Source organism: Pangasianodon hypophthalmus, chromosome 1 (assembly GCF_027358585.1).
Source record: "Pangasianodon hypophthalmus isolate fPanHyp1 chromosome 1, fPanHyp1.pri, whole genome shotgun sequence".
NCBI classification, from domain to species: domain Eukaryota; kingdom Metazoa; phylum Chordata; class Actinopteri; order Siluriformes; family Pangasiidae; genus Pangasianodon; species Pangasianodon hypophthalmus.
The window spans coordinates 9845361-9868398 of record NC_069710.1 but is presented as its reverse complement, the minus strand read 5'-3'; the positions used below and the strand labels follow the sequence as shown (position 1 = coordinate 9868398).

The 23038-nt window shown below is 43.6% G+C and overlaps 20 non-coding genes across 20 annotated transcripts; all 20 read right to left on the bottom strand.

Moving 5' to 3' along the window:
- Positions 1–101: 101 nt before the first annotated feature.
- Positions 102–215, bottom strand: LOC128320803 (U5 spliceosomal RNA). The gene has a single exon (XR_008304393.1). It is a non-coding gene; the product is annotated as a U5 spliceosomal RNA (small nuclear RNA).
- An 888-nt stretch (positions 216–1103) lies between these two features.
- On the bottom strand, positions 1104–1217 carry LOC128320794 (U5 spliceosomal RNA). The gene has a single exon (XR_008304384.1). It is a non-coding gene; the product is annotated as a U5 spliceosomal RNA (small nuclear RNA).
- Positions 1218–2098: 881 nt separating this feature from the next.
- Positions 2099–2212, bottom strand: LOC128320867 (U5 spliceosomal RNA). The gene has a single exon (XR_008304461.1). It is a non-coding gene; the product is annotated as a U5 spliceosomal RNA (small nuclear RNA).
- Positions 2213–3100: 888 nt separating this feature from the next.
- On the bottom strand, positions 3101–3214 carry LOC128320792 (U5 spliceosomal RNA). Its single transcript, XR_008304382.1, has one exon. It is a non-coding gene; the product is annotated as a U5 spliceosomal RNA (small nuclear RNA).
- Positions 3215–4256: 1042 nt separating this feature from the next.
- LOC128320798 (U5 spliceosomal RNA) lies at positions 4257–4370 on the bottom strand. The gene has a single exon (XR_008304388.1). It is a non-coding gene; the product is annotated as a U5 spliceosomal RNA (small nuclear RNA).
- A 1034-nt stretch (positions 4371–5404) lies between these two features.
- Positions 5405–5518, bottom strand: LOC128320797 (U5 spliceosomal RNA). The gene has a single exon (XR_008304387.1). It is a non-coding gene; the product is annotated as a U5 spliceosomal RNA (small nuclear RNA).
- Positions 5519–6406: 888 nt separating this feature from the next.
- On the bottom strand, positions 6407–6520 carry LOC128320791 (U5 spliceosomal RNA). The gene has a single exon (XR_008304380.1). It is a non-coding gene; the product is annotated as a U5 spliceosomal RNA (small nuclear RNA).
- An 872-nt stretch (positions 6521–7392) lies between these two features.
- LOC128320864 (U5 spliceosomal RNA) lies at positions 7393–7506 on the bottom strand. Its single transcript, XR_008304457.1, has one exon. It is a non-coding gene; the product is annotated as a U5 spliceosomal RNA (small nuclear RNA).
- An 876-nt stretch (positions 7507–8382) lies between these two features.
- Positions 8383–8496, bottom strand: LOC128320796 (U5 spliceosomal RNA). The gene has a single exon (XR_008304386.1). It is a non-coding gene; the product is annotated as a U5 spliceosomal RNA (small nuclear RNA).
- Positions 8497–9384: 888 nt separating this feature from the next.
- LOC128320790 (U5 spliceosomal RNA) lies at positions 9385–9498 on the bottom strand. Its single transcript, XR_008304379.1, has one exon. It is a non-coding gene; the product is annotated as a U5 spliceosomal RNA (small nuclear RNA).
- An 884-nt stretch (positions 9499–10382) lies between these two features.
- LOC128320802 (U5 spliceosomal RNA) lies at positions 10383–10496 on the bottom strand. The gene has a single exon (XR_008304392.1). It is a non-coding gene; the product is annotated as a U5 spliceosomal RNA (small nuclear RNA).
- Positions 10497–11384: 888 nt separating this feature from the next.
- LOC128320788 (U5 spliceosomal RNA) lies at positions 11385–11498 on the bottom strand. The gene has a single exon (XR_008304378.1). It is a non-coding gene; the product is annotated as a U5 spliceosomal RNA (small nuclear RNA).
- Positions 11499–12382: 884 nt separating this feature from the next.
- LOC128320801 (U5 spliceosomal RNA) lies at positions 12383–12496 on the bottom strand. The gene has a single exon (XR_008304391.1). It is a non-coding gene; the product is annotated as a U5 spliceosomal RNA (small nuclear RNA).
- Positions 12497–14386: 1890 nt separating this feature from the next.
- LOC128320785 (U5 spliceosomal RNA) lies at positions 14387–14500 on the bottom strand. The gene has a single exon (XR_008304376.1). It is a non-coding gene; the product is annotated as a U5 spliceosomal RNA (small nuclear RNA).
- Positions 14501–15372: 872 nt separating this feature from the next.
- Positions 15373–15486, bottom strand: LOC128320861 (U5 spliceosomal RNA). Its single transcript, XR_008304456.1, has one exon. It is a non-coding gene; the product is annotated as a U5 spliceosomal RNA (small nuclear RNA).
- Positions 15487–16372: 886 nt separating this feature from the next.
- LOC128320809 (U5 spliceosomal RNA) lies at positions 16373–16486 on the bottom strand. Its single transcript, XR_008304399.1, has one exon. It is a non-coding gene; the product is annotated as a U5 spliceosomal RNA (small nuclear RNA).
- A 1886-nt stretch (positions 16487–18372) lies between these two features.
- Positions 18373–18486, bottom strand: LOC128320783 (U5 spliceosomal RNA). Its single transcript, XR_008304371.1, has one exon. It is a non-coding gene; the product is annotated as a U5 spliceosomal RNA (small nuclear RNA).
- Positions 18487–19358: 872 nt separating this feature from the next.
- LOC128320860 (U5 spliceosomal RNA) lies at positions 19359–19472 on the bottom strand. Its single transcript, XR_008304451.1, has one exon. It is a non-coding gene; the product is annotated as a U5 spliceosomal RNA (small nuclear RNA).
- An 873-nt stretch (positions 19473–20345) lies between these two features.
- LOC128320808 (U5 spliceosomal RNA) lies at positions 20346–20459 on the bottom strand. Its single transcript, XR_008304398.1, has one exon. It is a non-coding gene; the product is annotated as a U5 spliceosomal RNA (small nuclear RNA).
- A 1886-nt stretch (positions 20460–22345) lies between these two features.
- On the bottom strand, positions 22346–22459 carry LOC128320782 (U5 spliceosomal RNA). The gene has a single exon (XR_008304370.1). It is a non-coding gene; the product is annotated as a U5 spliceosomal RNA (small nuclear RNA).
- Positions 22460–23038: the final 579 nt, after the last annotated feature.

Genomic DNA, 23038 nt, shown 5'->3' with positions numbered 1-23038 from the left:
GGGAAAAAAGTAAGGCTCTTACCTGTTTAATTATTTATTTATTCATAGATTCCCCCACTTAGACTCCATCCCCAACAGAGCCTTGGCCATCTCTTAGGCCAGCTTTGCAACAGGACAGCCCAGATAAATAAGTAGAACTCATCAACATTCCACCCCACAGAAATCTTTAGTAAAAGGTGAAAGATTTACGTGTGAATAAAGAGAAACCTGAGCTGCAAACCAAGAAGGCCCAGGCCTCCGAAACTCTTTTGGAAAGCTAGAAAGCTGGCCCAGGGTGAGGTGGCTTGTGCCGACCTCGTACACCTTGATGGCTTTGATAGCTATTGCAAAAAGGCAGAGCAGCAGCTATAGATGTAGGATTTGTTTAGAGTCAGATATGGGCTACAGATTGCATTAAGACCTATTTTGCCCCCTCCTTTTTCCACTGAGCAGTGCTGAACCAATTACAATTTACATCTGTTTTTTTTTTGTTTGTTTTTTTTTTTAAAGTACCATAGGGTACTTTGCCTTTTTTCATTGGCAGGAGCTATAAAAGATATCAGGGTGGAGGCAGGGTGCTCACGGTACCTTACCCTGAGCCAGATTACTAGTTCCCAGTCACTTATAGAGATAGCCATTCGTTCCCATTCATTCATTTATTCACTCAGTCACTGACTGACTGACTGACTGTTTAAGCCGTGTTGGAACTGGCTGTGGGTCTGGAGTTCTGTCACTTACTTCACTCTAGCTGTTCCTATTGTTCTGGTCTTTGCCCTGAGCCAGATTACTAGCTCCTAATCACTTATAGAGATAGCCATTCGTTCCCATTCATTCATTCACTCAGTCACTGACTGTTTAAGCCATGTTGGAACTAGCTGTGGGTCTGGTGTTCTGTCTTGTACTTCACTCTAGCTGTCCCTATTGTTCTGGTCTTTGCGGTGTTCCTAGAGAAAGAACCAATGTAGACAATGGGTGGTAGCGGTTGATTTGCCAGCCTTGGATGTGGCGAAAAAAAAGTAAGGCTCTTACCTGTTTACTTATTTATTTATTCATAGATTCCCTCACTTAGACTCCATCCCCAACAGAGCCTTGGCCATCTCTTAGGCCAAACCACGAAACGGCCAGCTTTGCAACAGGACAGCCCAGATAAATAAGTAGAACTCATCAACATTCCACCCCACAGAAATCTTTAGTAAAAGGTGAAAGATTTACGTGTGAATAAAGAGAAACCTGAGCGACAAACCAAGAAGGCCCAGGCCTCCGAAACTCTTTTGGAAAGCTAGAAAGCTGGCCCAGGGTGAGGTGGCTTGTGCCGACCTCGTACACCTTGATGGCTTTGATAGCTATTGCAAAAAGGCAGAGCAGCAGCTATAGATGTAGGATTTGTTAAGAGTCAGATATGGGCTACAGATTGCATTAAGACCTATTTTGCCCCCTCCTTTTTCCACTGAGCAGTGCTGAACCAATTACAATTTACATCTGTTTTTTTTTTTTTTTTTTTTTTTAAAGTACCATAGGGTACTTTGCCTTTTTTCATTGGCAGGAGCTATAAAAGATATCAGGGTGGAGGCAGGGTGCTCAAGGTACCTTACCCTGAGCCAGATTACTAGTTCCCAATCACTTATAGAGATAGCCATTCATTCCCATTCATTCATTTATTTACTCAGTCACTGACTGACTGACTGTTTAAGCCGTGTTGGAACTGGCTGTGGGTCTGGAGTTCTGTCACTTACTTCACTCTAGCTGTTCCTATTGTTCTGGTCTTTGCCCTGAGCCAGATTACTAGCTCCTAATCACTTATAGAGATAGCCATTCGTTCCCATTCATTCATTCACTCAGTCACTGACTGTTTAAGCCATGTTGGAACTAGCTGTGGGTCTGGTGTTCTGTCTTGTACTTCACTCTAGCCGTCCCTATTGTTCTGGTCTTTGCGGTGTTCCTAGAGAAAGAACCAATGTAGACAATGGGTGGTAGCGGTTGATTTGCCAGCCTTGGATGTGGCGAAAAAAAAGTAAGGCTCTTACCTGTTTACTTATTTATTTATTCATAGATTCCCTCACTTAGACTCCATCCCCAACAGAGCCTTGGCCATCTCTTAGGCCAAACCACGAAACGGCCAGCTTTGCAACAGGACAGCCCAGATAAATAAGTAGAACTCATCAACATTCCACCCCACAGAAAACTTTAGTAAAAGGTGAAAGATTTACGTGTGAATAAAGAGAAACCTGAGCTGCAAACCAAGAAGGCCCAGGCCTCCGAAACTCTTTTGGAAAGCTAGAAAGCTGGCCCAGGGTGAGGTGGCTTGTGCCGACCTCGTACACCTTGATGGCTTTGATAGCTATTGCAAAAAGGCAGAGCAGCAGCTATAGATGTAGGATTTGTTTAGAGTCAGATATGGGCTACAGATTGCATTAAGACCTATTTTGCCCCCTCCTTTTTCCACTGAGCAGTGCTGAACCAATTACAATTTACATCTGTTTTTTTTTTGTTTTTTTTTTTTTTTAAAGTACCATAGGGTACTTTGCCTTTTTTCATTGGCAGGAGCTATAAAAGATATCAGGGTGGAGGCAGGGTGCTCACGGTACCTTACCCTGAGCCAGATTACTAGTTCCCAGTCACTTATAGAGATAGCCATTCGTTCCCATTCATTCATTTATTCACTCAGTCACTGACTGACTGACTGACTGTTTAAGCCGTGTTGGAACTGGCTGTGGGTCTGGAGTTCTGTCACTTACTTCACTCTAGCTGTTCCTATTGTTCTGGTCTTTGCCCTGAGCCAGATTACTAGCTCCTAATCACTTATAGAGATAGCCATTTGTTCCCATTCATTCATTCACTCAGTCACTGACTGTTTAAGCCATGTTGGAACTAGCTGTGGGTCTGGTGTTCTGTCTTGTACTTCACTCTAGCCGTCCCTATTGTTCTGGTCTTTGCGGTGTTCCTAGAGAAAGAACCAATGTAGACAATGGGTGGTAGCGGTTGATTTGCCAGCCTTGGATGTGGCGAAAAAAAAGTAAGGCTCTTACCTGTTTACTTATTTATTTATTCATAGATTCCCTCACTTAGACTCCATCCCCAACAGAGCCTTGGCCATCTCTTAGGCCAAACCACGAAACGGCCAGCTTTGCAACAGGACAGCCCAGATAAATAAGTAGAACTCATCAACATTCCACCCCACAGAAATCTTTAGTAAAAGGTGAAAGATTTACGTGTGAATAAAGAGAAACCTGAGCGACAAACCAAGAAGGCCCAGGCCTCCGAAACTCTTTTGGAAAGCTAGAAAGCTGGCCCAGGGTGAGGTGGCTTGTGCCGACCTCGTACACCTTGATGGCTTTGATAGCTATTGCAAAAAGGCAGAGCAGCAGCTATAGATGTAGGATTTGTTTAGAGTCAGATATGGGCTACAGATTGCATTAAGACCTATTTTGCCCCCTCCTTTTTCCACTGAGCAGTGCTGAACCAATTACAATTTACATCTGTTTTTTTTTTTTTTTTTTTTTTTTTAAAGTACCATAGGGTACTTTGCCTTTTTTCATTGGCAGGAGCTATAAAAGATATCAGGGTGGAGGCAGGGTGCTCAAGGTACCTTACCCTGAGCCAGATTACTAGTTCCCAATCACTTATAGAGATAGCCATTCGTTCCCATTCATTCATTTATTTACTCAGTCACTGACTGACTGACTGTTTAAGCCGTGTTGGAACTGGCTGTGGGTCTGGAGTTCTGTCACTTACTTCACTCTAGCTGTTCCTATTGTTCTGGTCTTTGCCCTGAGCCAGATTACTAGCTCCCAATCACTTATAGAGATAGCCATTCGTTCCCATTCATTCATTCACTCAGTCACTGACTGTTTAAGCCATGTTGGAACTGGCTGTGGGTCCGGAGTTCTGTCACTTACTTCACTCTAGCTGTTCCTATTGTTCTGGTCTTTGCCCTGAGCCAGATTACTAGCTCCCAATCACTTATAGAGATAGCCATTCGTTCCCATTCATTCATTCATTCACTCTGTCACTGACTGACTGACTGTTTAAGCCATGTTGGAACTGGCTGTGGGTCCGGAGTTCTGTCACTTACTTCACTCTAGCTGTTCCTATTGTTCTGGTCTTTGCGGTGTTCCTAGAGAAAGAACCAATGTAGACAATGGGTGGTAGCGGTTGATTTGCCAGCCTTGGACGTGGGGGAAAAAAGTAAGGCTCTTACCTGTTTAATTATTTATTTATTCATAGATTCCCCCACTTAGACTCCATCCCCAACAGAGCCTTGGCCATCTCTTAGGCCAGCTTTGCAACAGGACAGCCCAGATAAATAAGTAGAACTCATCAACATTCCACCCCACAGAAATCTTTAGTAAAAGGTGAAAGATTTACATGTGAATAAAGAGAAACCTGAGCTGCAAACCAAGAAGGCCCAGGCCTCCGAAACTCTTTTGGAAAGCTAGAAAGCTGGCCCAGGGTGAGGTGGCTTGTGCCGACCTCGTACACCTTGATGGCTTTGATAGCTATTGCAAAAAGGCAGAGCAGCAGCTATAGATGTAGGATTTGTTTAGAGTCAGATATGGGCTACAGATTGCATTAAGACCTATTTTGCCCCCTCCTTTTTCCACTGAGCAGTGCTGAACCAATTACAATTTACATCTGTTTTTTTTTTTTTTTTTTTTTTTTTTAAAGTACCTTTGCCTTTTTTCATTGGCAGGAGCTATAAAAGATATCAGGGTGGAGGCAGGGTGCTCAAGGTACCTTACCCTGAGCCAGATTACTAGTTCCCAATCACTTATAGAGATAGCCATTCGTTCCCATTCATTCATTTATTTACTCAGTCACTGACTGACTGACTGTTTAAGCCGTGTTGGAACTGGCTGTGGGTCTGGAGTTCTGTCACTTACTTCACTCTAGCTGTTCCTATTGTTCTGGTCTTTGCCCTGAGCCAGATTACTAGCTCCCAATCACTTATAGAGATAGCCATTCGTTCCCATTCATTCATTCACTCAGTCACTGACTGTTTAAGCCATGTTGGAACTGGCTGTGGGTCCGGAGTTCTGTCACTTACTTCACTCTAGCTGTTCCTATTGTTCTGGTCTTTGCCCTGAGCCAGATTACTAGCTCCCAATCACTTATAGAGATAGCCATTCGTTCCCATTCATTCATTCATTCACTCTGTCACTGACTGACTGACTGTTTAAGCCATGTTGGAACTGGCTGTGGGTCCGGAGTTCTGTCACTTACTTCACTCTAGCTGTTCCTATTGTTCTGGTCTTTGCGGTGTTCCTAGAGAAAGAACCAATGTAGACAATGGGTGGTAGCGGTTGATTTGCCAGCCTTGGACGTGGGGGAAAAAAGTAAGGCTCTTACCTGTTTAATTATTTATTTATTCATAGATTCCCCCACTTAGACTCCATCCCCAACAGAGCCTTGGCCATCTCTTAGGCCAGCTTTGCAACAGGACAGCCCAGATAAATAAGTAGAACTCATCAACATTCCACCCCACAGAAATCTTTAGTAAAAGGTGAAAGATTTACATGTGAATAAAGAGAAACCTGAGCTGCAAACCAAGAAGGCCCAGGCCTCCGAAACTCTTTTGGAAAGCTAGAAAGCTGGCCCAGGGTGAGGTGGCTTGTGCCGACCTCGTACACCTTGATGGCTTTGATAGCTATTGCAAAAAGGCAGAGCAGCAGCTATAGATGTAGGATTTGTTTAGAGTCAGATATGGGCTACAGATTGCATTAAGACCTATTTTGCCCCCTCCTTTTTCCACTGAGCAGTGCTGAACCAATTACAATTTACATCTGTTTTTTTTTTGTTTGTTTTTTTTTTTAAAGTACCATAGGGTACTTTGCCTTTTTTCATTGGCAGGAGCTATAAAAGATATCAGGGTGGAGGCAGGGTGCTCACGGTACCTTACCCTGAGCCAGATTACTAGTTCCCAGTCACTTATAGAGATAGCCATTCGTTCCCATTCATTCATTTATTCACTCAGTCACTGACTGACTGACTGACTGTTTAAGCCGTGTTGGAACTGGCTGTGGGTCTGGAGTTCTGTCACTTACTTCACTCTAGCTGTTCCTATTGTTCTGGTCTTTGCCCTGAGCCAGATTACTAGCTCCTAATCACTTATAGAGATAGCCATTCGTTCCCATTCATTCATTCACTCAGTCACTGACTGTTTAAGCCATGTTGGAACTAGCTGTGGGTCTGGTGTTCTGTCTTGTACTTCACTCTAGCCGTCCCTATTGTTCTGGTCTTTGCGGTGTTCCTAGAGAAAGAACCAATGTAGACAATGGGTGGTAGCGGTTGATTTGCCAGCCTTGGATGTGGCGAAAAAAAAGTAAGGCTCTTACCTGTTTACTTATTTATTTATTCATAGATTCCCTCACTTAGACTCCATCCCCAACAGAGCCTTGGCCATCTCTTAGGCCAAACCACGAAACGGCCAGCTTTGCAACAGGACAGCCCAGATAAATAAGTAGAACTCATCAACATTCCACCCCACAGAAATCTTTAGTAAAAGGTGAAAGATTTACGTGTGAATAAAGAGAAACCTGAGCGACAAACCAAGAAGGCCCAGGCCTCCGAAACTCTTTTGGAAAGCTAGAAAGCTGGCCCAGGGTGAGGTGGCTTGTGCCGACCTCGTACACCTTGATGGCTTTGAAAGCTATTGCAAAAAGGCAGAGCAGCAGCTATAGATGTAGGATTTGTTTAGAGTCAGATATGGGCTACAGATTGCATTAAGACCTATTTTGCCCCCTCCTTTTTCCACTGAGCAGTGCTGAACCAATTACAATTTACATCTGTTTTTTTTTTGTTTGTTTTTTTTTTTAAAGTACCATAGGGTACTTTGCCTTTTTTCATTGGCAGGAGCTATAAAAGATATCAGGGTGGAGGCAGGGTGCTCACGGTACCTTACCCTGAGCCAGATTACTAGTTCCCAGTCACTTATAGAGATAGCCATTCGTTCCCATTCATTCATTTATTCACTCAGTCACTGACTGACTGACTGACTGTTTAAGCCGTGTTGGAACTGGCTGTGGGTCTGGAGTTCTGTCACTTACTTCACTCTAGCTGTTCCTATTGTTCTGGTCTTTGCCCTGAGCCAGATTACTAGCTCCTAATCACTTATAGAGATAGCCATTCGTTCCCATTCATTCATTCACTCAGTCACTGACTGTTTAAGCCATGTTGGAACTAGCTGTGGGTCTGGTGTTCTGTCTTGTACTTCACTCTAGCCGTCCCTATTGTTCTGGTCTTTGCGGTGTTCCTAGAGAAAGAACCAATGTAGACAATGGGTGGTAGCGGTTGATTTGCCAGCCTTGGATGTGGCGAAAAAAAAGTTAGGCTCTTACCTGTTTAATTATTTATTTATTCATAGATTCCCTCACTTAGACTCCATCCCCAACAGAGCCTTGGCCATCTCTTAGGCCAGCTTTGCAACAGGACAGCCCAGATAAATAAGTAGAACTCATCAACATTCCACCCCACAGAAATCTTTAGCAAAAGGTGAAAGATTTACGTGTGAATAAAGAGAAACCTGAGCTGCAATCCAAGAAGGCCCAGGCCTCCGAAACTCTTTTGGAAAGCTAGAAAGCTGGCCCAGGGTGAGGTGGCTTGTGCCGACCTCGTACACCTTGATGGCTTTGATAGCTATTGCAAAAAGGCAGAGCAGCAGCTATAGATGTAGGATTTGTTTAGAGTCAGATATGGGCTACAGATTGCATTAAGACCTATTTTGCCCCCTCCTTTTTCCACTGAGCAGTGCTGAACCAATTACAATTTACATCTGTTTTTTTTTTTTTTTTTTTTTTTTTTTTTTTAAAGTACCATAGGGTACTTTGCCTTTTTTCATTGGCAGGAGCTATAAAAGATATCAGGGTGGAGGCAGGGTGCTCAAGGTACCTTACCCTGAGCCAGATTACTAGTTCCCAATCACTTATAGAGATAGCCATTCGTTCCCATTCATTCATTTATTTACTCAGTCACTGACTGACTGACTGTTTAAGCCGTGTTGGAACTGGCTGTGGGTCTGGAGTTCTGTCACTTACTTCACTCTAGCTGTTCCTATTGTTCTGGTCTTTGCCCTGAGCCAGATTACTAGCTCACAATCACTTATAGAGATAGCCATTCGTTCCCATTCATTCATTCATTCACTCAGTCACTGACTGTTTAAGCCATGTTGGAACTGGCTGTGGGTCCGGAGTTCTGTCACTTACTTCACTCTAGCTGTTCCTATTGTTCTGGTCTTTGCGGTGTTCCTAGAGAAAGAACCAATGTAGACAATGGGTGGTAGCGGTTGATTTGCCAGCCTTGGACGTGGGGGAAAAAAGTAAGGCTCTTACCTGTTTAATTATTTATTTATTCATAGATTCCCCCACTTAGACTCCATCCCCAACAGAGCCTTGGCCATCTCTTAGGCCAGCTTTGCAACAGGACAGCCCAGATAAATAAGTAGAACTCATCAACATTCCACCCCACAGAAATCTTTAGTAAAAGGTGAAAGATTTACATGTGAATAAAGAGAAACCTGAGCTGCAAACCAAGAAGGCCCAGGCCTCCGAAACTCTTTTGGAAAGCTAGAAAGCTGGCCCAGGGTGAGGTGGCTTGTGCCGACCTCGTACACCTTGATGGCTTTGATAGCTATTGCAAAAAGGCAGAGCAGCAGCTATAGATGTAGGATTTGTTTAGAGTCAGATATGGGCTACAGATTGCATTAAGACCTATTTTGCCCCCTCCTTTTTCCACTGAGCAGTGCTGAACCAATTACAATTTACATCTGTTTTTTTTTTGTTTGTTTTTTTTTTTAAAGTACCATAGGGTACTTTGCCTTTTTTCATTGGCAGGAGCTATAAAAGATATCAGGGTGGAGGCAGGGTGCTCACGGTACCTTACCCTGAGCCAGATTACTAGTTCCCAGTCACTTATAGAGATAGCCATTCGTTCCCATTCATTCATTTATTCACTCAGTCACTGACTGACTGACTGACTGTTTAAGCCGTGTTGGAACTGGCTGTGGGTCTGGAGTTCTGTCACTTACTTCACTCTAGCTGTTCCTATTGTTCTGGTCTTTGCCCTGAGCCAGATTACTAGCTCCTAATCACTTATAGAGATAGCCATTCGTTCCCATTCATTCATTCACTCAGTCACTGACTGTTTAAGCCATGTTGGAACTAGCTGTGGGTCTGGTGTTCTGTCTTGTACTTCACTCTAGCCGTCCCTATTGTTCTGGTCTTTGCGGTGTTCCTAGAGAAAGAACCAATGTAGACAATGGGTGGTAGCGGTTGATTTGCCAGCCTTGGATGTGGCGAAAAAAAAGTAAGGCTCTTACCTGTTTACTTATTTATTTATTCATAGATTCCCTCACTTAGACTCCATCCCCAACAGAGCCTTGGCCATCTCTTAGGCCAAACCACGAAACGGCCAGCTTTGCAACAGGACAGCCCAGATAAATAAGTAGAACTCATCAACATTCCACCCCACAGAAATCTTTAGTAAAAGGTGAAAGATTTACGTGTGAATAAAGAGAAACCTGAGCGACAAACCAAGAAGGCCCAGGCCTCCGAAACTCTTTTGGAAAGCTAGAAAGCTGGCCCAGGGTGAGGTGGCTTGTGCCGACCTCGTACACCTTGATGGCTTTGATAGCTATTGCAAAAAGGCAGAGCAGCAGCTATAGATGTAGGATTTGTTTAGAGTCAGATATGGGCTACAGATTGCATTAAGACCTATTTTGCCCCCTCCTTTTTCCACTGAGCAGTGCTGAACCAATTACAATTTACATCTGTTTTTTTTTTGTTTGTTTTTTTTTTTAAAGTACCATAGGGTACTTTGCCTTTTTTCATTGGCAGGAGCTATAAAAGATATCAGGGTGGAGGCAGGGTGCTCACGGTACCTTACCCTGAGCCAGATTACTAGTTCCCAGTCACTTATAGAGATAGCCATTCGTTCCCATTCATTCATTTATTCACTCAGTCACTGACTGACTGACTGACTGTTTAAGCCGTGTTGGAACTGGCTGTGGGTCTGGAGTTCTGTCACTTACTTCACTCTAGCTGTTCCTATTGTTCTGGTCTTTGCCCTGAGCCAGATTACTAGCTCCCAATCACTTATAGAGATAGCCATTCGTTCCCATTCATTCATTCATTCACTCAGTCACTGACTGACTGACTGTTTAAGCCATGTTGGAACTGGCTGTGGGTCCGGAGTTCTGTCACTTACTTCACTCTAGCTGTTCCTATTGTTCTGGTCTTTGCGGTGTTCCTAGAGAAAGAACCAATGTAGACAATGGGTGGTAGCGGTTGATTTGCCAGCCTTGGACGTGGGGGAAAAAAAGTAAGGCTCTTACCTGTTTAATCATTTATTTATTCATAGATTCCCCCACTTAGATTCCATCCCCAACAGAGCCTTGGCCATCTCTTAGGCCAGCTTTGCAACAGGACAGCCCAGATAAATAAGTAGAACTCATCAACATTCCACCCCACAGAAATCTTTAGTAAAAGGTGAAAGATTTACGTGTGAATAAAGAGAAACCTGAGCTGCAAACCAAGAAGGCCCAGGCCTCCGAAACTCTTTTGGAAAGCTAGAAAGCTGGCCCAGGGTGAGGTGGCTTGTGCCGACCTCGTACACCTTGATGGCTTTGATAGCTATTGCAAAAAGGCAGAGCAGCAGCTATAGATGTAGGATTTGTTTAGAGTCAGATATGGGCTACAGATTGCATTAAGACCTATTTTGCCCCCTCCTTTTTCCACTGAGCAGTGCTGAACCAATTACAATTTACATCTGTTTTTTTTTTGTTTGTTTTTTTTTTTAAAGTACCATAGGGTACTTTGCCTTTTTTCATTGGCAGGAGCTATAAAAGATATCAGGGTGGAGGCAGGGTGCTCACGGTACCTTACCCTGAGCCAGATTACTAGTTCCCAGTCACTTATAGAGATAGCCATTCGTTCCCATTCATTCATTTATTCACTCAGTCACTGACTGACTGACTGACTGTTTAAGCCGTGTTGGAACTGGCTGTGGGTCTGGAGTTCTGTCACTTACTTCACTCTAGCTGTTCCTATTGTTCTGGTCTTTGCCCTGAGCCAGATTACTAGCTCCTAATCACTTATAGAGATAGCCATTCGTTCCCATTCATTCATTCACTCAGTCACTGACTGTTTAAGCCATGTTGGAACTAGCTGTGGGTCTGGTGTTCTGTCTTGTACTTCACTCTAGCCGTCCCTATTGTTCTGGTCTTTGCGGTGTTCCTAGAGAAAGAACCAATGTAGACAATGGGTGGTAGCGGTTGATTTGCCAGCCTTGGATGTGGCGAAAAAAAAGTAAGGCTCTTACCTGTTTACTTATTTATTTATTCATAGATTCCCTCACTTAGACTCCATCCCCAACAGAGCCTTGGCCATCTCTTAGGCCAAACCACGAAACGGCCAGCTTTGCAACAGGACAGCCCAGATAAATAAGTAGAACTCATCAACATTCCACCCCACAGAAATCTTTAGTAAAAGGTGAAAGATTTACGTGTGAATAAAGAGAAACCTGAGCGACAAACCAAGAAGGCCCAGGCCTCCGAAACTCTTTTGGAAAGCTAGAAAGCTGGCCCAGGGTGAGGTGGCTTGTGCCGACCTCGTACACCTTGATGGCTTTGATAGCTATTGCAAAAAGGCAGAGCAGCAGCTATAGATGTAGGATTTGTTTAGAGTCAGATATGGGCTACAGATTGCATTAAGACCTATTTTGCCCCCTCCTTTTTCCACTGAGCAGTGCTGAACCAATTACAATTTACATCTGTTTTTTTTTTGTTTGTTTTTTTTTTTAAAGTACCATAGGGTACTTTGCCTTTTTTCATTGGCAGGAGCTATAAAAGATATCAGGGTGGAGGCAGGGTGCTCACGGTACCTTACCCTGAGCCAGATTACTAGTTCCCAGTCACTTATAGAGATAGCCATTCGTTCCCATTCATTCATTTATTCACTCAGTCACTGACTGACTGACTGACTGTTTAAGCCGTGTTGGAACTGGCTGTGGGTCTGGAGTTCTGTCACTTACTTCACTCTAGCTGTTCCTATTGTTCTGGTCTTTGCCCTGAGCCAGATTACTAGCTCCCAATCACTTATAGAGATAGCCATTCGTTCCCATTCATTCATTCATTCACTCAGTCACTGACTGACTGACTGTTTAAGCCATGTTGGAACTGGCTGTGGGTCCGGAGTTCTGTCACTTACTTCACTCTAGCTGTTCCTATTGTTCTGGTCTTTGCGGTGTTCCTAGAGAAAGAACCAATGTAGACAATGGGTGGTAGCGGTTGATTTGCCAGCCTTGGACGTGGGGGAAAAAAAGTAAGGCTCTTACCTGTTTAATCATTTATTTATTCATAGATTCCCCCACTTAGATTCCATCCCCAACAGAGCCTTGGCCATCTCTTAGGCCAGCTTTGCAACAGGACAGCCCAGATAAATAAGTAGAACTCATCAACATTCCACCCCACAGAAATCTTTAGTAAAAGGTGAAAGATTTACGTGTGAATAAAGAGAAACCTGAGCTGCAAACCAAGAAGGCCCAGGCCTCCGAAACTCTTTTGGAAAGCTAGAAAGCTGGCCCAGGGTGAGGTGGCTTGTGCCGACCTCGTACACCTTGATGGCTTTGATAGCTATTGCAAAAAGGCAGAGCAGCAGCTATAGATGTAGGATTTGTTTAGAGTCAGATATGGGCTACAGATTGCATTAAGACCTATTTTGCCCCCTCCTTTTTCCACTGAGCAGTGCTGAACCAATTACAATTTACATCTGTTTTTTTTTTTTTTTTTTTTTTTTTTAAAGTACCATAGGGTACTTTGCCTTTTTTCATTGGCAGGAGCTATAAAAGATATCAGGGTGGAGGCAGGGTGCTCAAGGTACCTTACCCTGAGCCAGATTACTAGTTCCCAGTCACTTATAGAGATAGCCATTCGTTCCCATTCATTCATTTATTCACTCAGTCACTGACTGACTGACTGTTTAAGCCGTGTTGGAACTGGCTGTGGGTCTGGAGTTCTGTCACTTACTTCACTCTAGCTGTTCCTATTGTTCTGGTCTTTGCCCTGAGCCAGATTACTAGCTCCTAATCACTTATAGAGATAGCCATTCGTTCCCATTCATTCATTCATTCACTCAGTCACTGACTGTTTAAGCCATGTTGGAACTAGCTGTGGGTCTGGTGTTCTGTCTTGTACTTCACTCTAGCCGTCCCTATTGTTCTGGTCTTTGCGGTGTTCCTAGAGAAAGAACCAATGTAGACAATGGGTGGTAGTGGTTGATTTGCCAGCCTTGGATGAGGCAAAAAAAAAGTAAGGCTCTTACCTGTTTACTTATTTATTTATTCATAGATTCCCTCACTTAGACTCCATCCCCAACAGAGCCTTGGCCATCTCTTAGGCCAAACCACGAAACGGCCAGCTTTGCAACAGGACAGCCCAGATAAATAAGTAGAACTCATCAACATTCCACCCCACAGATATCTTTAGTTAAAGGTGAAAGATTTACATGTGAAAAAAGAGAAACCTGAGCTACAAACCAAGAAGGCCCAGGCCTCCGAAACTCTTTTGGAAAGCTAGAAAGCTGGCCCAGGGTGAGGTGGCTTGTGCCGACCTCGTACACCTTGATGGCTTTGATAGCTATTGCAAAAAGGCAGAGCAGCAGCTATAGATGTAGGATTTGTTTAGAGTCAGATATGGGCTACAGATTGCATTAAGACCTATTTTGCCCCCTCCTTTTTCCACTGAGCAGTGCTGAACCAATTACAATTTACATCTGTTTTTTTTTTGTTTGTTTTTTTTTTTAAAGTACCATAGGGTACTTTGCCTTTTTTCATTGGCAGGAGCTATAAAAGATATCAGGGTGGAGGCAGGGTGCTCACGGTACCTTACCCTGAGCCAGATTACTAGTTCCCAGTCACTTATAGAGATAGCCATTCGTTCCCATTCATTCATTTATTCACTCAGTCACTGACTGACTGACTGACTGTTTAAGCCGTGTTGGAACTGGCTGTGGGTCTGGAGTTCTGTCACTTACTTCACTCTAGCTGTTCCTATTGTTCTGGTCTTTGCCCTGAGCCAGATTACTAGCTCCTAATCACTTATAGAGATAGCCATTCGTTCCCATTCATTCATTCACTCAGTCACTGACTGTTTAAGCCATGTTGGAACTAGCTGTGGGTCTGGTGTTCTGTCTTGTACTTCACTCTAGCCGTCCCTATTGTTCTGGTCTTTGCGGTGTTCCTAGAGAAAGAACCAATGTAGACAATGGGTGGTAGCGGTTGATTTGCCAGCCTTGGATGTGGCGAAAAAAAAGTTAGGCTCTTACCTGTTTAATTATTTATTTATTCATAGATTCCCTCACTTAGACTCCATCCCCAACAGAGCCTTGGCCATCTCTTAGGCCAAACCACGAAACGGCCAGCTTTGCAACAGGACAGCCCAGATAAATAAGTAGAACTCATCAACATTCCACCCCACAGAAATCTTTAGTAAAAGGTGAAAGATTTACGTGTGAATAAAGAGAAACCTGAGCGACAAACCAAGAAGGCCCAGGCCTCCGAAACTCTTTTGGAAAGCTAGAAAGCTGGCCCAGGGTGAGGTGGCTTGTGCCGACCTCGTACACCTTGATGGCTTTGAAAGCTATTGCAAAAAGGCAGAGCAGCAGCTATAGATGTAGGATTTGTTTAGAGTCAGATATGGGCTACAGATTGCATTAAGACCTATTTTGCCCCCTCCTTTTTCCACTGAGCAGTGCTGAACCAATTACAATTTACATCTGTTTTTTTTTTGTTTGTTTTTTTTTTTAAAGTACCATAGGGTACTTTGCCTTTTTTCATTGGCAGGAGCTATAAAAGATATCAGGGTGGAGGCAGGGTGCTCACGGTACCTTACCCTGAGCCAGATTACTAGTTCCCAGTCACTTATAGAGATAGCCATTCGTTCCCATTCATTCATTTATTCACTCAGTCACTGACTGACTGACTGACTGTTTAAGCCGTGTTGGAACTGGCTGTGGGTCTGGAGTTCTGTCACTTACTTCACTCTAGCTGTTCCTATTGTTCTGGTCTTTGCCCTGAGCCAGATTACTAGCTCCTAATCACTTATAGAGATAGCCATTCGTTCCCATTCATTCATTCACTCAGTCACTGACTGTTTAAGCCATGTTGGAACTAGCTGTGGGTCTGGTGTTCTGTCTTGTACTTCACTCTAGCCGTCCCTATTGTTCTGGTCTTTGCGGTGTTCCTAGAGAAAGAACCAATGTAGACAATGGGTGGTAGCGGTTGATTTGCCAGCCTTGGATGTGGTGAAAAAAAAGTTAGGCTCTTACCTGTTTAATTATTTATTTATTCATAGATTCCCTCACTTAGACTCCATCCCCAACAGAGCCTTGGCCATCTCTTAGGCCAGCTTTGCAACAGGACAGCCCAGATAAATAAGTAGAACTCATCAACATTCCACCCCACAGAAATCTTTAGCAAAAGGTGAAAGATTTACGTGTGAATAAAGAGAAACCTGAGCTGCAATCCAAGAAGGCCCAGGCCTCCGAAACTCTTTTGGAAAGCTAGAAAGCTGGCCCAGGGTGAGGTGGCTTGTGCCGACCTCGTACACCTTGATGGCTTTGATAGCTATTGCAAAAAGGCAGAGCAGCAGCTATAGATGTAGGATTTGTTTAGAGTCAGATATGGGCTACAGATTGCATTAAGACCTATTTTGCCCCCTCCTTTTTCCACTGAGCAGTGCTGAACCAATTACAATTTACATCTGTTTTTTTTTTTTTTTTTTTTTTTTTTTTAAAGTACCATAGGGTACTTTGCCTTTTTTCATTGGCAGGAGCTATAAAAGATATCAGGGTGGAGGCAGGGTGCTCAAGGTACCTTACCCTGAGCCAGATTACTAGTTCCCAGTCACTTATAGAGATAGCCATTCGTTCCCATTCATTCATTTATTCACTCAGTCACTGACTGACTGACTGACTGTTTAAGCCGTGTTGGAACTGGCTGTGGGTCTGGAGTTCTGTCACTTACTTCACTCTAGCTGTTCCTATTGTTCTGGTCTTTGCCCTGAGCCAGATTACTAGCTCACAATCACTTATAGAGATAGCCATTCGTTCCCATTCATTCATTCATTCACTCAGTCACTGACTGACTGACTGTTTAAGCCATGTTGGAACTGGCTGTGGGTCCGGAGTTCTGTCACTTACTTCACTCTAGCTGTTCCTATTGTTCTGGTCTTTGCGGTGTTCCTAGAGAAAGAACCAATGTAGACAATGGGTGGTAGCGGTTGATTTGCCAGCCTTGGACGTGGGGGAAAAAAAGTAAGGCTCTTACCTGTTTAATCATTTATTTATTCATAGATTCCCCCACTTAGATTCCATCCCCAACAGAGCCTTGGCCATCTCTTAGGCCAGCTTTGCAACAGGACAGCCCAGATAAATAAGTAGAACTCATCAACATTCCACCCCACAGAAATCTTTAGTAAAAGGTGAAAGATTTACATCTGAATAAAGAGAAACCTGAGCTGCAAACCAAGAAGGCCCAGGCCTCCGAAACTCTTTTGGAAAGCTAGAAAGCTGGCCCAGGGTGAGGTGGCTTGTGCCGACCTCGTACACCTTGATGGCTTTGATAGCTATTGCAAAAAGGCAGAGCAGCAGCTATAGATGTAGGATTTGTTTAGAGTCAGATATGGGCTACAGATTGCATTAAGACCTATTTTGCCCCCTCCTTTTTCCACTGAGCAGTGCTGAACCAATTACAATTTACATCTGTTTTTTTTTTTTTTTTTTTTTTTTTTAAAGTACCATAGGGTACTTTGCCTTTTTTCATTGGCAGGAGCTATAAAAGATATCAGGGTGGAGGCAGGGTGCTCAAGGTACCTTACCCTGAGCCAGATTACTAGTTCCCAGTCACTTATAGAGATAGCCATTCGTTCCCATTCATTCATTTATTCACTCAGTCACTGACTGACTGACTGTTTAAGCCGTGTTGGAACTGGCTGTGGGTCTGGAGTTCTGTCACTTACTTCACTCTAGCTGTTCCTATTGTTCTGGTCTTTGCCCTGAGCCAGATTACTAGCTCCTAATCACTTATAGAGATAGCCATTCGTTCCCATTCATTCATTCACTCAGTCACTGACTGTTTAAGCCATGTTGGAACTAGCTGTGGGTCTGGTGTTCTGTCTTGTACTTCACTCTAGCCGTCCCTATTGTTCTGGTCTTTGCGGTGTTCCTAGAGAAAGAACCAATGTAGACAATGGGTGGTAGTGGTTGATTTGCCAGCCTTGGATGAGGCAAAAAAAAAGTAAGGCTCTTACCTGTTTACTTATTTATTTATTCATAGATTCCCTCACTTAGACTCCATCCCCAACAGAGCCTTGGCCATCTCTTAGGCCAAACCACGAAACGGCCAGCTTTGCAACAGGACAGCCCAGATAAATAAGTAGAACTCATCAACATTCCACCCCACAGATATCTTTAGTTAAAGGTGAAAGATTTACATGTGAAAAAAGAGAAACCTGAGCTACAAACCAAGAAGGCCCAGGCCTCCGAAACTCTTTTGGAAAGCTAGAAAGCTGGCCCAGGGTGAGGTGGCTTGTGCCGACCTCGTACACCTTGATGGCTTTGATAGCTATTGCAAAAAGGCAGAGCAGCAGCTATAGATGTAGGATTTGTTTAGAGTCAGATATGGGCTACAGATTGCATTAAGACCTATTTTGCCCCCTCCTTTTTCCACTGAGCAGTGCTGAACCAATTACAATTTACATCTGTTTTTTTTTTGTTTGTTTTTTTTTTTAAAGTACCATAGGGTACTTTGCCTTTTTTCATTGGCAGGAGCTATAAAAGATATCAGGGTGGAGGCAGGGTGCTCACGGTACCTTACCCTGAGCCAGATTACTAGTTCCCAGTCACTTATAGAGATAGCCATTCGTTCCCATTCATTCATTTATTCACTCAGTCACTGACTGACTGACTGACTGTTTAAGCCGTGTTGGAACTGGCTGTGGGTCTGGAGTTCTGTCACTTACTTCACTCTAGCTGTTCCTATTGTTCTGGTCTTTGCCCTGAGCCAGATTACTAGCTCCTAATCACTTATAGAGATAGCCATTCGTTCCCATTCATTCATTCACTCAGTCACTGACTGTTTAAGCCATGTTGGAACTAGCTGTGGGTCTGGTGTTCTGTCTTGTACTTCACTCTAGCCGTCCCTATTGTTCTGGTCTTTGCGGTGTTCCTAGAGAAAGAACCAATGTAGACAATGGGTGGTAGCGGTTGATTTGCCAGCCTTGGATGTGGCGAAAAAAAAGTTAGGCTCTTACCTGTTTAATTATTTATTTATTCATAGATTCCCTCACTTAGACTCCATCCCCAACAGAGCCTTGGCCATCTCTTAGGCCAAACCACGAAACGGCCAGCTTTGCAACAGGACAGCCCAGATAAATAAGTAGAACTCATCAACATTCCACCCCACAGAAATCTTTAGTAAAAGGTGAAAGATTTACGTGTGAATAAAGAGAAACCTGAGCGACAAACCAAGAAGGCCCAGGCCTCCGAAACTCTTTTGGAAAGCTAGAAAGCTGGCCCAGGGTGAGGTGGCTTGTGCCGACCTCGTACACCTTGATGGCTTTGAAAGCTATTGCAAAAAGGCAGAGCAGCAGCTATAGATGTAGGATTTGTTTAGAGTCAGATATGGGCTACAGATTGCATTAAGACCTATTTTGCCCCCTCCTTTTTCCACTGAGCAGTGCTGAACCAATTACAATTTACATCTGTTTTTTTTTTGTTTGTTTTTTTTTTTAAAGTACCATAGGGTACTTTGCCTTTTTTCATTGGCAGGAGCTATAAAAGATATCAGGGTGGAGGCAGGGTGCTCACGGTACCTTACCCTGAGCCAGATTACTAGTTCCCAGTCACTTATAGAGATAGCCATTCGTTCCCATTCATTCATTTATTCACTCAGTCACTGACTGACTGACTGACTGTTTAAGCCGTGTTGGAACTGGCTGTGGGTCTGGAGTTCTGTCACTTACTTCACTCTAGCTGTTCCTATTGTTCTGGTCTTTGCCCTGAGCCAGATTACTAGCTCCTAATCACTTATAGAGATAGCCATTCGTTCCCATTCATTCATTCACTCAGTCACTGACTGTTTAAGCCATGTTGGAACTAGCTGTGGGTCTGGTGTTCTGTCTTGTACTTCACTCTAGCCGTCCCTATTGTTCTGGTCTTTGCGGTGTTCCTAGAGAAAGAACCAATGTAGACAATGGGTGGTAGCGGTTGATTTGCCAGCCTTGGATGTGGCGAAAAAAAAGTTAGGCTCTTACCTGTTTAATTATTTATTTATTCATAGATTCCCTCACTTAGACTCCATCCCCAACAGAGCCTTGGCCATCTCTTAGGCCAGCTTTGCAACAGGACAGCCCAGATAAATAAGTAGAACTCATCAACATTCCACCCCACAGAAATCTTTAGCAAAAGGTGAAAGATTTACGTGTGAATAAAGAGAAACCTGAGCTGCAATCCAAGAAGGCCCAGGCCTCCGAAACTCTTTTGGAAAGCTAGAAAGCTGGCCCAGGGTGAGGTGGCTTGTGCCGACCTCGTACACCTTGATGGCTTTGATAGCTATTGCAAAAAGGCAGAGCAGCAGCTATAGATGTAGGATTTGTTTAGAGTCAGATATGGGCTACAGATTGCATTAAGACCTATTTTGCCCCCTCCTTTTTCCACTGAGCAGTGCTGAACCAATTACAATTTACATCTGTTTTTTTTTTTTTTTTTTTTTTTTTTTTAAAGTACCATAGGGTACTTTGCCTTTTTTCATTGGCAGGAGCTATAAAAGATATCAGGGTGGAGGCAGGGTGCTCAAGGTACCTTACCCTGAGCCAGATTACTAGTTCCCAATCACTTATAGAGATAGCCATTCGTTCCCATTCATTCATTTATTTACTCAGTCACTGACTGACTGACTGTTTAAGCCGTGTTGGAACTGGCTGTGGGTCTGGAGTTCTGTCACTTACTTCACTCTAGCTGTTCCTATTGTTCTGGTCTTTGCCCTGAGCCAGATTACTAGCTCACAATCACTTATAGAGATAGCCATTCGTTCCCATTCATTCATTCATTCACTCAGTCACTGACTGTTTAAGCCATGTTGGAACTGGCTGTGGGTCCGGAGTTCTGTCACTTACTTCACTCTAGCTGTTCCTATTGTTCTGGTCTTTGCGGTGTTCCTAGAGAAAGAACCAATGTAGACAATGGGCGGTAGCAGTTGATTTGCCAGCCTTGGACGTGGGGGAAAAAAGTAAGGCTCTTACCTGTTTAATTATTTATTTATTCATAGATTCCCCCACTTAGACTCCATCCCCAACAGAGCCTTGGCCATCTCTTAGGCCAGCTTTGCAACAGGACAGCCCAGATAAATAAGTAGAACTCATCAACATTCCACCCCACAGAAATCTTTAGTAAAAGGTGAAAGATTTACATCTGAATAAAGAGAAACCTGAGCTGCAAACCAAGAAGGCCCAGGCCTCCGAAACTCTTTTGGAAAGCTAGAAAGCTGGCCCAGGGTGAGGTGGCTTGTGCCGACCTCGTACACCTTGATGGCTTTGATAGCTATTGCAAAAAGGCAGAGCAGCAGCTATAGATGTAGGATTTGTTTAGAGTCAGATATGGGCTACAGATTGCATTAAGACCTATTTTGCCCCCTCCTTTTTCCACTGAGCAGTGCTGAACCAATTACAATTTACATCTGTTTTTTTTTTTTTTTTTTTTTTTTTTAAAGTACCATAGGGTACTTTGCCTTTTTTCATTGGCAGGAGCTATAAAAGATATCAGGGTGGAGGCAGGGTGCTCAAGGTACCTTACCCTGAGCCAGATTACTAGTTCCCAGTCACTTATAGAGATAGCCATTCGTTCCCATTCATTCATTTATTCACTCAGTCACTGACTGACTGACTGTTTAAGCCGTGTTGGAACTGGCTGTGGGTCTGGAGTTCTGTCACTTACTTCACTCTAGCTGTTCCTATTGTTCTGGTCTTTGCCCTGAGCCAGATTACTAGCTCCTAATCACTTATAGAGATAGCCATTCGTTCCCATTCATTCATTCACTCAGTCACTGACTGTTTAAGCCATGTTGGAACTAGCTGTGGGTCTGGTGTTCTGTCTTGTACTTCACTCTAGCCGTCCCTATTGTTCTGGTCTTTGCGGTGTTCCTAGAGAAAGAACCAATGTAGACAATGGGTGGTAGTGGTTGATTTGCCAGCCTTGGATGAGGCAAAAAAAAAGTAAGGCTCTTACCTGTTTACTTATTTATTTATTCATAGATTCCCTCACTTAGACTCCATCCCCAACAGAGCCTTGGCCATCTCTTAGGCCAAACCACGAAACGGCCAGCTTTGCAACAGGACAGCCCAGATAAATAAGTAGAACTCATCAACATTCCACCCCACAGATATCTTTAGTTAAAGGTGAAAGATTTACATGTGAAAAAAGAGAAACCTGAGCTACAAACCAAGAAGGCCCAGGCCTCCGAAACTCTTTTGGAAAGCTAGAAAGCTGGCCCAGGGTGAGGTGGCTTGTGCCGACCTCGTACACCTTGATGGCTTTGATAGCTATTGCAAAAAGGCAGAGCAGCAGCTATAGATGTAGGATTTGTTTAGAGTCAGATATGGGCTACAGATTGCATTAAGACCTATTTTGCCCCCTCCTTTTTCCACTGAGCAGTGCTGAACCAATTACAATTTACATCTGTTTTTTTTTTGTTTGTTTTTTTTTTTAAAGTACCATAGGGTACTTTGCCTTTTTTCATTGGCAGGAGCTATAAAAGATATCAGGGTGGAGGCAGGGTGCTCACGGTACCTTACCCTGAGCCAGATTACTAGTTCCCAGTCACTTATAGAGATAGCCATTCGTTCCCATTCATTCATTTATTCACTCAGTCACTGACTGACTGACTGACTGTTTAAGCCGTGTTGGAACTGGCTGTGGGTCTGGAGTTCTGTCACTTACTTCACTCTAGCTGTTCCTATTGTTCTGGTCTTTGCCCTGAGCCAGATTACTAGCTCCTAATCACTTATAGAGATAGCCATTCGTTCCCATTCATTCATTCACTCAGTCACTGACTGTTTAAGCCATGTTGGAACTAGCTGTGGGTCTGGTGTTCTGTCTTGTACTTCACTCTAGCCGTCCCTATTGTTCTGGTCTTTGCGGTGTTCCTAGAGAAAGAACCAATGTAGACAATGGGTGGTAGCGGTTGATTTGCCAGCCTTGGATGTGGCGAAAAAAAAGTTAGGCTCTTACCTGTTTAATTATTTATTTATTCATAGATTCCCTCACTTAGACTCCATCCCCAACAGAGCCTTGGCCATCTCTTAGGCCAAACCACGAAACGGCCAGCTTTGCAACAGGACAGCCCAGATAAATAAGTAGAACTCATCAACATTCCACCCCACAGAAATCTTTAGTAAAAGGTGAAAGATTTACGTGTGAATAAAGAGAAACCTGAGCGACAAACCAAGAAGGCCCAGGCCTCCGAAACTCTTTTGGAAAGCTAGAAAGCTGGCCCAGGGTGAGGTGGCTTGTGCCGACCTCGTACACCTTGATGGCTTTGAAAGCTATTGCAAAAAGGCAGAGCAGCAGCTATAGATGTAGGATTTGTTTAGAGTCAGATATGGGCTACAGATTGCATTAAGACCTATTTTGCCCCCTCCTTTTTCCACTGAGCAGTGCTGAACCAATTACAATTTACATCTGTTTTTTTTTTGTTTGTTTTTTTTTTTTAAGTACCATAGGGTACTTTGCCTTTTTTCATTGGCAGGAGCTATAAAAGATATCAGGGTGGAGGCAGGGTGCTCACGGTACCTTACCCTGAGCCAGATTACTAGTTCCCAGTCACTTATAGAGATAGCCATTCGTTCCCATTCATTCATTTATTCACTCAGTCACTGACTGACTGACTGACTGTTTAAGCCGTGTTGGAACTGGCTGTGGGTCTGGAGTTCTGTCACTTACTTCACTCTAGCTGTTCCTATTGTTCTGGTCTTTGCCCTGAGCCAGATTACTAGCTCCTAATCACTTATAGAGATAGC